Source organism: Mus pahari, chromosome 8 (assembly GCF_900095145.1).
Source record: "Mus pahari chromosome 8, PAHARI_EIJ_v1.1, whole genome shotgun sequence".
NCBI classification, from domain to species: Eukaryota; Metazoa; Chordata; class Mammalia; order Rodentia; family Muridae; genus Mus; species Mus pahari.
The window spans coordinates 15,836,798-15,847,753 of record NC_034597.1 but is presented as its reverse complement, the minus strand read 5'-3'; positions in this window follow the sequence as shown (position 1 = coordinate 15,847,753).

The following is a 10,956-nucleotide window of genomic DNA, read 5'->3' as shown; positions in this document are numbered from 1 at the left end:
CTGAAGCTCCTTTCTCTGTGACAACTCCAGCCTGTGTCGACACCCCAAACCAGCCAGTATAGTCAGCAAGCGTGAGGGGATGTCACTGAACATCCAATAAAGAGAAGCCACCAGACATGGCATTGTAGTGACATGTGCCTAATCCCTAGCACTGAGAAAATAGTGGCAGAAGGAGCAGGACTCCAAGGCTAGCCTGGGCTACATGAGACATTGTCTAAAGCAATAATAAAAACAAAAATAAAGGAAACCCTGGCCTCACAGTGGTAGGAAGGTTAAGAGAACAATCCATGGGAATATGTGTGTTCTTATGTCCTGGCTTTTGCTGAAAGCTTGTTCTGTCTGAAAATCTAGCCTGAGTTTCCCAGAGCATACGTCTTCCCCCATGCTCAGCATAGCCAAGGCCTATGGAGACAATTGTTTGGGCCTGGGGATATGAAGGCATTAGGTATAAGTCAGGGCAGACTCACCTTGCTTAAAGGCAAGCACAGTCACAAACCAATTTGCCTCTTCCTGGAGGGGACTTCATGGGATCCTGGCTCACTGGAGTCTTAGACTGAAAAGATTGTCCACGGTGCACATGTAGGTTTATGATCCCAGAGGGTCAGGCCAGAGGGTCTGGGCCAAAATCTAGAATCTGGTTGTCAATAGGCCCCTCTTGTGTCACATGCGGAGTCTAGGGATATATCTGTTCTGTGCTGGAGAAAGGACCTTTGAGAACAAAAGGTTCTTGTGCACACACATGAGCAGTGGAGAAGCCGGGGAAAGTTAAGCAGGCAGCCTTAACCCTTCAAAGAAACGAGATGTTTTCTAGTCTCCCTCCAGGAATGCTGGGAAAGGATGTGGTTCACAGTCTGGTGATCCTCTGTAATCAGTAAAGGTGGGCTTTACCCATATCACCCAGGAATTATGTCTCATACCCTTTCTTCCTAGATCCCAAGCATTGCTTCTGAGTTTAATAAATCCAACCTTACGAGAGGTGTTACTTGCAGTTTACAGCACCCTAAGTGACTTCATGTTATCTTCAGGCCAGGCCTATCTTGACTCCCACAGACATTGTGTTTACAACAGTCACTCTCTCCAGACCTTAAATCTTGAGGTCTGTTTCTGCGGCAACAGTGCCCATCTATATGGGAGAAGAAATGTATAGTTTGTAAAGAGTTTCAGTGTAAGCCTGTCTTAAGCCTTGGTGTACGCACAGCCTGAGTTCATTGACATCAGAAAACTTTTTCCAAAATTGGGTTGTGTTTCGTTTCGTTTCTTTTCTTTTTTTTTTAAGATTTATTTATTTATTATTGTATGTATATGAGTACACTGTAGCTGTACAGATGGCTGTGAGCCTTCATGTGGTTGTTGGGAATTGAATTTAGGACTTCTGCTTACTCTGATCGGCCCCGCTCGCTCAGGCCCAAAGATTTATTTATAATTATAAATAAGTACACTGTTGCTGTCTTCAGACACACCAGAAGAGGGTGACCCATCCCATTAAGGATGGTTGTGAGCCACCATATGGTTGCTGGGATTTGAACTCAGGACCTTCAGCCCTGTGTTGTGTTTCAATATGACTAAAATAAACGACCTGGTGTCAGACTCTAGAAGCTTTGAACCAATGTTGCACAACTAGGTTGAGCTGAAATGAGCTTTATTCTTGTCTCTTCCTGAATCATTTTGCTTCTGGCCATAAAGCCTTCAGGGACCCCATGTACATCTCATTGTCTGAGAATCCCAAGTGTCTGTGAGACCAAAATGGACAAAGAATAGATGAGCAAGAAGCCTCCTTCCTCTGAAATGCAAATGAATCTTTCAACTCTGGAGCATCCCAAAAAGTCAAAGAGTCAATGTGATGTGCACATTCCTTTGGAAACAGTCCTGTGAGATAAAGCGAAGAAGAAAAGAGCTGGACTTGGGTTTGGAAATGTTATGGTTTCCATAGGTAGAGGTGTGTGTGTGTGTGTGTGTGTGTGTGTGTGTGTGTGTGTGTGTGTGTTTCAGTTTGGTTTGATATTTTCTTTTTTTTTTTTTTCAATGCTGAATGCTGAGCCCAAGGCATTGAGTATGTTAGGCAAGCACTCTACCATGGGCCCGAATTTTAATCCCCCTTCTTCTTTGCCACATTAGTGAGCCCCTCCATGACTCAGTTTCCCCATTTGCTCAATAGGCAGGTTAATAATGTCAGAGGGTGGCTCTGAGGATTGAGACTCAGTGATGGAAATCTGATGGGGCTGGGCTCACACTGGGCCACACACTGAGATTTCAGGTCCCTTTGTTCTTATCTGATGGTGGAGAGGAGGGCAGTGTTGGATAGAAATTATTCCAGGGAGGGAGAAGCTGTCCTTTTTTTAAATAAAGGAGGCTCAGAGAGGTAGGGTACAGCTCCCACTCCCTGAGACCAGCGGAAATGGATGACACAGGAGAACAAAGCCCAGAGACCAAGCCACGGCAGGCCTTTTCTGGTTGGGAAGTTTCCATAGTCCCTGATGTCTGTGCGTTACTGCTCCGAGCTCTCTTGCATCCCATCACAGGGTTAAGCTGAAACTTGCAGACTTTCCCAAAAGGCTCATGGGCTTGTTCCTCTGGCCAGTCAGCAGAAAGGAAAGCCAGCAGTAAATCTGGTTACTTAGAGACTTCTGGAGAAGCCGACCTGCAAGGGGAGACACACCCTGCCTGGACTCGAAGGGAAGGAACTAAATCCTGGGTGTGCTCACAGGAAGAGGAAGGGGCTCCCAAGGCATTCTCCTCCTAGGAGATATAGGCTTAGAATTATGATTGTGGTTCACAGATAAGACAACGGAGCCGACCAGTAGGAGGTGTGAAAATAAATTTGAATTGTCTAACTCAGGCAAGCTGAACATAGCTACTTGTTCCCAGCTTGTTCCAGCAGAGGGGATCACTCCCTACCTGGCAAAAATCTGGAAAGTCAGTGGTGGCAAAATCTGGTAGGTGTTGATTAAGTCTTGGCCATTTGGGAGCAGTTTGTATAGGGGTATGTTTTGGCATCCTGGCCTGACTGTGTAGAAAGTGGCTGCTGAGTTTAGCTGGGCGTGGTGGCACACACTTTTAATCTCAGTACTTAGGAGGCAGACACATGTGGATCTCTGAGTTTGAGTCTAGCCTGGTCTACAAAGCGAGTTGTTCTAGGACAGCCAGGGCTATACCTTTAATCTCAGAACTTGAGAAGCAGAGGCAGATGAACATCTATGAGCTCACAGGCAACCTGGTCTAGTAAATTTCAGGCCAGCCAGAGCTACAAAGTAAGTGGGAGTCTGTTGTTTTTTTTTTTTTTTTTTTTTTTTTTTTTTTTTTTTTTTTTTAAAGATGCATTTATTTTTATTCTTGTGTGTGTGTGTTTGTGCCTTCAGTAGTTAATGTGCATCACATATGTGTCTGGAGGCCAGGAGACATCGAATCTCCTGGAACTAGATTTATAGGCAATTGCAAGCTGCCTGATGTGGGCTGGGAACTGAACCCATAGTCCGGTTGCAAAGAAACCTGGGACAAAAGTCTAACTGTGGTGCCGATTAGCATAGCAAAGCATACTCTGGAAGCCAGACTCACTCAGTACCTGTGGCTCCCCTCTGCTCCCCACTACCCTAAATCCCACCAGCCTAGGGGCCTTGCTTCCCTTCCTTCAGTCCTTCCCGTTTGGCTGTTCGCGGTCTTGGTTCCTATGCTCTTTTGGTTCTTTTGGTCTTCTGCTCTTGGCCTCCTCTTGCCTCTCTTCTCTTCCTCTCTCACGCCCTCACATCCTGTCCTCTCAGGGCTTGGTGTAGTCTGTTGGCCATGTGGAAGGTACAATTTTCTCTCCCTCCTCTGACCTGCAGATGCTTCTGGCTGTACTCCCCCTCATATCTACAATAAAATCCTTCTCCTCAACCACACCTAGGATGCAGAATGCCCTCATTTCACTCACCCAGGTCCTCTTGAAAAGCACTGAGTGCTCTTAACCACGGAGCCATGATTCCAGCCCCTAGGTCATTTCTTTTACTGGTATACCCTGGCCATTACTCTGTGTCTATTTGGTCTCCCAGAAGATGTCACAGTTCCCCGCATGTGGGAGCACACAAGCAGCCCCTACTGCAGAGCTCCGCACCTTGTGTGTCTGGGAAAACATCCCATCAGAACCGCACTGCAATTAGCAGCTGCTTTCCAGCTGTTGCTTCTATACAAAGGAGGCTTGGTTAGAGGGGTGACCTTGACAGCTTCTTGGGGAGAGGGAGCCTATCACTTTCCGGCTTCTCCCTCTTGGTCCAGCTGACTGGCTTCCCTGAGCCTCAGTAGGGGACAAGGACAATTGCTACTGTCACCGTGGTGGATGGAACCACATATAAAGAGGTTGGAAAGAAAGGGCCTGAGCAACATAGTTTCCATAGTTTTCCTCTTAACTCCAACCGCTTAACTCCAGCCAGAGTTTCTAAGTTGCAGCAGTTCTTTTGGCAAGCTGCTTCTGTCTGGCTCTGCAGCCCTTCATCACCTCTGAGAGCCTGACTGGAATCACATGACTGTTTGCATCTGGTTTGCATATGTCTATGCCCACAGGACAGGCCAGCTCCTGAGTTTTTAGCCTGTTCCTCCAGAGTTGGGCTTCATTCTTTTGAAAGCAGGGGCTGTTCTTATTGTATTAGAGAGTTCTTGTAGACTTCTCAGCCGCTCTCTGCAGTAGAGAATGCTGTCCCTCTAGGATAGAAGGCACACTCTGCCAAAAGGGTGGCAAGGGGGCAGAATGCTAAACCTCAGACGACTCTTCAGGTTATTCTGCCCGTGCTGTCCCTTGGGCAAAGGCATTGGGGGTTGCAGAGAAAGGATCAAAATAGGGTCTGCTATGATCTCTGTGTTCAGGAAATGGGCATCGTTCTGACTTGTTCATGGCCGGAGCTATGTTTCTTCTTGGAGTCACTGGGTTTCAGAGCTGGGTCCTTGGTTGTGATGGTTGTATATGCTTGGCCTAGGAAGTGAGATTATTAAGAGGTGTAGCCTTGTTGCAATAGGTGTGTCACTGTGAACGTGGGCTTTAATACCCTCAACCTAGCTACCTGGAATCTAGTCTTCTCTTAGTGGCCTTCAGATGAAGATGTAGAACTCTCAGCTCCTCTTGCAATCACGCCTTCCTGGATGCTGCCCTGCTCCTGCCTTGATGATACTGGAATGAACCTCTGAACTTGTAAGCCAGCCCCAATTAAATGTTGTCCTTATAAGAGTTGCCTTGGTCATGGTATCTGCTCACAGCAGTAAAACCCAAAGTAAGACACTGGTCTACATTAGAGAAATGGGGGTGACCTCATTGGAATTCTTGTCTGTATTTCTGAGCAGTTAACACGGGTCTTCTATCCTTCCCTTGTTCACCCTTCCAACAGAAAGCCCAGAGCCCTGCTACACATGAGGCCAGGATTGGGGACAAAGGCCAACTCATCAGTGTTTTAAAAGATGACAGAGTAATAGTCAGTTCAAAAGGGAAGCTGACATAGTTCCCTCTGTTGAAGTTTATAACAATGAGAACCTCAAAAGGAAGTGCTGACTTTAATCCCAACATTCTGGATGCTGAGGCAGGCTGATCTGTATGCATTCTAGACCATGCTGGTCTATAGAACAGGTTACAGGACAGACGACTGTTACACATAGAAACCCCGTCTCAAAAAAGAAAACCACAACCACAACAGAAGGAGCAAAACCATAAAGGTCTCCAAAAGACAGCAGGAGGGGTTTTTGGACTTAAGAATGACAGGAGTTTTCTCAGGAAACAAAGAAGCAGGCGACACAGCAGACGTCACATTATTTTGTCCTTAAGATGTATTCATTCAATTTACTGTATATGAGTGTTTTGCCTACATGTATATATGTGTACCATGGAACTAGAGTTATAGACGGTTGTAAGCTGTCGTGTAGGTGCTTGGAACCAAACCCAGGTCCTCTGGAAGAATGGCAAGTACTCTTAACCACAGAACAGCTTCTCCAGCCCCCAGAAGGCACACTATACTGGTGTGGGATAGTGTAAGCCAGTTGTTGGAGCATGGAAGCAGTAACAGGGGAAAGCCTTTGCTTTGTCTTGATGGCAGTTGGGAGTTAGTGAAGACAGGAATCTAGAAGCTATTGTTCTCGCCTCCCTAGACGGCTTTACAGAGAAGACTGATAAGAACTCTTAGTTCAGCTCACTATTAAACCACCAGTCCTTTGGGGAGAAGTCCCTAGGAAGACTACAAAGAGCTCCCCTTCCAGAGCGTGACTTCAAATGGGAGTCTGTAGAATACACTCCTACTGAGTGCTTAGCCAAGAGGAAAGATAAGTAAGGGTGGGGAGCTGAGGATGCATTGTTGGCTGTGGTTTGTGTGAGTGAGGGGTTGGGAGTGGGGTGTGTGTGTGTGGGGGGGGGGAGTGGTAAAACCTGACTGAGACTCCAGCGGAAAGAACTGGGAGTTGAGTGAGGAATAATCATTGGTTTGGGATTAGCAAGCTGCTTTTTTGCTCCACCTTTGCAAAGTGCAGTGGGTTGCCTCGGGGCTAGCCTAGTACCTGGCACAGGCAGGCACTCAATCAATAATTATTTATGGAGTCATTAACCATTGGGTAATCCTTCCTCTGGTTTAATCCAAGGTTGTCAAAGACTCCCAATCTCTGATCCCAGCATTCTGCCTTGTCTTGTGTCCTCTGGGCAGGATTCTTTACTGGAAATGGGCATGCCCTAGATTTTAACCAAGAGCGCTTGGCTTCAGGCCATTCTCAAACTCGGAACAAAGCAAGAGGCAGGGAAATGTCTCCAGGGTTCACAAAGTTACAGAGAGTCAAAGTAATTTCCCCCAAAACAGGTCACCATCATTTCAGATATAGCATTCCTGAAAAGTTCTGGGAAACATGGTACTTTCTCTCTCTCTCTCTCTCTCTCTCTCTCTCTCTCTCTNTCTCTCTCTCTCTCTCTCTCTCTCTCTCTCTCTCTCTCTCTCGGTTTATTTATTTATTTATTTATTTATTCATATGAGTACACTGTAGTTGACTTCAGACACACCAGAAGGCGGCATCGGATCCCATTACAGATGGTTGTGAGCCACCACGTGGTTGCTGGGATTTGAACTCAGGACCTCTAGAAGAGCAGTCAGTGCTCTTAACCACTGAGCTATCACTTCAGTCCAACATGGCAGTTTCTTACATAGAATTCCATTCCTGGGGCCCTGAATGGTGTGTGTGTGTGTGTGTGTGTGTGCACAGACACGTGCGCGTGCGTGCGCGCGCAGGGAGGAAGATGGGGGTGGGTGGGGAGGACTCATTCCTTTAAGGAGCACTCTTAGATGTAGCTGCATTTCCCAGGTGGGGTGGATGGAGAATGGGCCCTAGGAAGGATGTTTTTCTACTCACAGCCACCACACTCCTGAGCTCTGCACCAATACCCACAAGAACAAAGAGACAGACTTCACCTGTACTTTTGCTTGTCCTCTTGCACGCACGCACGCACGCACGCATGTGCTCCCACTCTGACAGACAGCCTGTTTACCTCCAGAACAGTCACTCCTATGGGATGTCCTCTAGGGACACCTGCAGCATATCCATCAGAACATAAATTCTGGGTCAGAGGCCCCTGCACCTCATCTCACTCGGCCTATAGGAAGACCCAGTGTCTAGAGTTCTTTATTTGAAAACTTCCCCATTAATCCACTGAGGATGCTGGGTGCTGCCCTTGAGTCCAAAGCAAGACCTAGGGAGAGCCTTGTGTCCGGGGCTACTTTGAGGGACTGTCGATTCCTAGACACTGAGGATACAGCAGTTATGGGGACATTTACTGAAGAGAGAGAACAAAATGAATGCTTGCCACAGACAGGGCACCAAAGACAGAAACAAACTAGTCCATCCAAGTGCAACTTAGTATGCCAACAGGTTTTACTGGGGCTATTTAACAGGGATATGGGCAACTTGTGGGTGACTATACTGTTGAGAAAAAGAAATCTCTCCTACCAACTGTTAGTGCCTAAAAATCCTTAGTGAAGGATGGGCCTTTTGAGTTTCTCACTAAAGGCAATCTTTACCTGGCTACAAATTATCAAGGGGCGGGGCTTAAGTAGCCCCTCCTTCTAGCCATTGTTAACTACATCTCTATCCTCAAGGACAGGTGGCACTCCCTAAGCCCCTCCCCATAACAGAACTTCAATGGAACCCATGGGGCAGTCTACAGGTCGAATACAATAATCACAAGTGCTGAGACTTCAAGAGGGACTGCCATGCCATGGCCAGAGACAGCATTCCACAGCAGCAAAAACAGTTTACACCCATTGGATGTTTAGTGTTCTTTGCTGACAGACTGACCAGGGTTTCCCCATACACAGTCCTACTCAGTACGTATTCACTCAGTATTTCCCAGCACTAGACACCCCAGGCCCTGGTTGGCTTGGCTAGTTTCCCTGATCAGGGTCTATCTCAAGGCAGAAAGCAGGAAGGTCAAAGGCCAGTTAGGTCCCTAGGGCTGAGAGTCCTTCTTCTTCTTGGCTGTCGGAGGGAACTTCTCAGGTTGTTTGATTGATTGATTGATTGATTTTGTTTTCCCAGCCAGGGTTTCTCTGTGTAACAACAGCCTTGTCTGTTCTGGAATTCTCTTTGTAGACCAGGCTGACCTCTGGAACTCACAGAGATCCACTTGCCTCTGCCTCCCAACTGCTGGCATTAGAGGCATGTAAACCATGCCCAACTTTGGTCCCTCAGTTTTAATTAATCCAGTAACCTTATCCATACCAGTGAAAGGGTTTAACCACATTTTAAAAATGTATTTGTAGGTTCCAGGAACTTAGGACATGTCTTTGGTGTGTACGTGTGCCTGTGCGTGTGCGTGTGTGTGTCTATGCCAATGAGAACTATGTCGGCAGTAGTGTCAATACTAGCTGACAAATGTTAATAAAAGAGGGGGCTAAAAGGTTAAAATGAAGTAACTAAGAACCCAAAGTCTTTGCAAACAGGCTGGTAATGGCCCCCTCAGGCAGAGTACCATTTAAGCTAAAACACACATAAGGACCCTGAATCAAAGGGTTAACACTCCCAGGCAGGTCCCGGCCTGCAGAGAACCTAAAGAGACTCCCCAGAAGCTCCACTTGCCTACTGCTTAGATCAGACCCGCATTCCTGAACAGGGGCACCTTTAGGAGAATCCCCTAGCCCATCTGTCTAGGCAGGGAAGAGGAATGCGACGATAGCCCTGTGCTGGCTGCTGTGAACCTGCCATCACTTTAGGGGACATCAGAGAGTTGCTTCTGGTGTTGGCTTTTGTGGTGGTTTCCTTCCCTGAATTCCTTGTGGCATTTTTTATTATTAATCAATTATTTTTTATTGTCTTTGTTGTTTCTTTAAAGTACTAGGGATCAAACTAGACCCTCTTATATAGAAAGTACATACTTCACCACTAAGGTACAGCCCTTGTCCACCAAAAGTGGGCTGTCTTAGTTAGGACTCTACTGCTGTGCAAAGACACCACAACCACGGCAGCTTTTATAAAGGAAAACATTTAATTGGGGCCGGCTGACAGTGTCAGAGGTTTAGGCTATTATCATCATGGTGGGAAGCGTGGCAGCATGCAGGCAGACATGGTACTGGAGAAGGAGCTGAGAGCTCTACATCTTTGTCCACAGACTGTAAGCCACACTGGGTGTAGTTTGCGCATAAGACCTCAAAGCCCACCTCCACAGTGACACACTTCCTCCAACAAAGCCACACCTCTTTTAGTGCCACTTCCTATGAGCCCAGCATTCAAACAGATGAACCTATGGGAGCTATTTTTATTCAAACCACCACATAGGTCTTCAATGCTAAACATTTTAGTTCTTTCATTCACTCATATATTCAATGAGAAAATTTAAAAAAGAAAATCCATTGGCACATAACATGTACCACAGGCCAAAGACAACACACATTTCCTTAGTTCCTGTGACTTGTATATGTTTTGTTATACAGCTATACAGACAATGGCGGGGAGATAGAGCAGGCAACACGGGGAAGGTCCCCTCCCCCACACTTGCTACCTGAACACGAGCTAAATGGAAATCTTTCAGTCCCAAGCCAGTTACTCTTCTGTCAAGAAACTGAAATCATGTGTGCAAAACCTGCTGTTACATGCCACCTGCGACTGCAGTCTTTCTCAGAGGGAGGCCAGCAGAGCGCCTATCTTAGACCCATTCCATTCTCACCAACCCATCTCTTTCCCCACACAAGAGAACTGAGGCACAGAGGGTTTCCCAGCTGGGGAGCTGTGAAGCTAACCTTTCAGTCGAGCACTCTGACCAGCACAAGTTGCCTGCATGAACGCTGTGTTGAGTTTCTGTGTCCACCAAACCCTAGGCCCTGTCAAGGGCTTTGGAGGCGTAGCTAGCATTATTTCCCTAACTACTCTACCAAAGAGTGGGAGCTCCAAGGTGAGCGGGAACTGGAGGCTCAGGAAAGGTAAGTAACCATCTTGGGGACACAGCCAACCAGTGTCCAGTCTGGCTCCCAAATGCTTTCTCCGTAGGAGGGAAGGTGAGTGAGGAGAAAGGCACAGGACTGGAGACAACTGTGGAGACAGAAAAGGCCAGCGCAGGGTGGGGTGGCGAAGGGAAGGACAGAGAGATGATGTGAGGAGGACCGGAGGTTCTGGAGGAGGTAGGAGGAAGGACCTCTGAGGTGGCTTCAGATTCTCGGGAGGAGGTAAGTGGGTTTTTTTTTTTTTTGGGGGGGGGGTTGTTTTGTTTGTTTGTTTTGAGCACAGGTACCTGTGGCTGTGAAGGTCAGAAGAGGGTGTGGAAGCTGGAGTTAACAGGCAGCTGTGAGCTTTGTGATGTGGGTGCTAGGAACCAAAAAGGCAGGTCTTCTGCAAGAGCAGTGAACACTCTTGACTCTGATACCCGAGTCATCGTGCCAGCCCAGAGAATCATTTTCTGTGGGGACTATAGTCAGAAGACAGATTGCAAAGGGCCAGGCATGCAGCACTTTTGCACAGCATGAGATTCTCCTTCCTGGGGGG